This window comes from Cebus imitator, unplaced genomic scaffold (assembly GCF_001604975.1).
Source record: "Cebus imitator isolate Cc_AM_T3 unplaced genomic scaffold, Cebus_imitator-1.0 Scaffold79, whole genome shotgun sequence".
In the NCBI taxonomy this organism is placed as follows: domain Eukaryota; kingdom Metazoa; phylum Chordata; class Mammalia; order Primates; family Cebidae; genus Cebus; species Cebus imitator.
In genome coordinates, this window is record NW_016107394.1 from 1568339 (window position 1) to 1570501 (window position 2163).

Genomic DNA, 2163 nt, shown 5'->3' on the forward strand with positions numbered 1-2163 from the left:
TTTTTTGAGGCTGAGTCTTGCTCTGTTGCCCAGGCTGGAGTGTAGTGGTATGATCTCAGCTCACTGCAACCTCCTCCTCCCAGGTTCAAGCAATTCTCCTGCCTCAGCCTCTCGAGTAGCTGGGACTACAGGTGTGTGCCACCATGCCCAGCTAGTTTTTCTATGTTTAGTTGAGATGGGGTTTCATTATGTTGGCCAGGCTGGTCTGGAACTCCTGACCTTGTGACCCACCTGCCTTGGCCTCCCAAAGTGCTGGGATTACAGGCATGAGACACTGCACCTGGCCTTTTTTTTGAGACAGGGTCTTTCTCTGTTACCCAGGCTGGAGTGCAATGGTATGATCATGGCTCACTGCAGCCTCAACCTCCTGGGCTCAAGTGAGTTTTTTTTTTTTAATTGGAATATTTTTTTGTATTTATTTATTTTTAGAGACAGGTTATCTCTCTGTTGCCCAGGCTAAAGGGCAGTGGTGCAATCATAGTTCACTGCAGCTTTGAACTCCTGGGCTCAAGCGATCCTCCCACCTCAGTCTCCCAAGTAGCTGCAACTACAGGCACATGCCACCATGCACAACTGAATTATGATTATTTAATAAGTATACATCTTCCATGTTAGCCTCTGAGCTCATCAAGGGTTGCATTTTATTCATCTTTATATTTTCACAGGCTAGGTTGCCCATTACGTAGCTGGTACTCAATAAACGTATTGCTAAGTGAATAAATTAATGATGTGTGTAGTGTACAGCAGCCTAACTGTCCTTTCTCCACACCACAGGGTTTCTGGTTACCAATAGCTTTCATTTAGATAATGAGCAAGGCTTTGGTAGAAATAATAATTGAGAGTCCAAAATCTGCTCAGAAAAGTTTAGGAATCCCCTAGTATGTGTTGCATTATTAGTAGCGCTCCCTGGCGTCCAAATATGAAAAATATAGCTATCACTGAGAAATTGCCCAAAGTCTGGCTGGGTAGAGAATGAGGAGAGATCTTAGCTTCTAGCAACAGCTTTTCATAGGCTAGTTTCACACACACAATCATCTCCTCATCCAGAGTCAGTTCTAGAATTTTGCTTGCAATGTTCATTCATTCACGTAACACCTACTGAGCACCTATTTGTAACAACTTAGTTCCTACTCTCAAAGAGCTCCATTTTTACAGGAAAAAAAATGGAGAGAGAGAGACAGAGAGAGGGTGTGTGTGTGTGTGTGTGTGTGTGTGTGTGTGTAGATAATTAGTACACGTTAATATGTCTCAAGAGGGATTGGTACAGGAATAGCTGAGGGAGCACAGAGGAAGGACAAGTAACAGCCTAAAGCAGTCAGGAAGGCTTTGCAGAGTCACAGATTGGGGGTGTGTGGGTGGATATGTGGGGTTCTGGAATCAGACTGCCTAGATTCACATCCAAGCAATGCTGTGTGACTCTGGGCCAGTTACTCAATCTCTGTGCCCTCCGATTCCTCCATCTGAAAAAAGGAGGATTCTGTAAGGCTTAGATGAGTTAATATGTGTAAACAATTAGAACAGTGCTTCACATAGAATAACGTGGTCAACAAATGTTGGCTCTTAGTATTCTACAAGGAAATTCAGAGCCATTAAAGAATCACACCAAGATCACGTATCTGTGATTTGCAGAAATTATTCTGGGAATAGTGTTGAGAAAGGATTGGAGAAGGTAGAAGCTGGAGGCAAGTGACATGGTCTGACAGACATGTGCTGAAAACCCAGCTCACTTTCATATTAGCTGTGTGATCTTGGGCAAGACCTGAAGTCTAATTTGGGCAATAATGTTGGGAATAGAAAAGGAATCAGATTTGAGAACTATTTGGTGATTAAATAGATAACGAGGTGAAGAGGCAAGACAGATAAAGGTTAAATAATAGCTATGCTTTAGAAGGTACTATTGTGTGCCAGGTATTATGCTAAACATGCTACATTCAATCATTCATTCAACCAATATTTACTGAGCAAAGTATTATATACCAGGCACTGTTCTAGGCACTATGAATATAGCACTAAATCAAATAAGCAACTTCTTGCCCTCATGGAGCTTACATGTTATCTCATATAATGAATATCCACAGCAACCCTGATGTGTAACACAATTTAGATTCATCTTACAAAAGGAAATTAAAACTGGTATGTTCAATTTTCCTATCTGTGAGTATT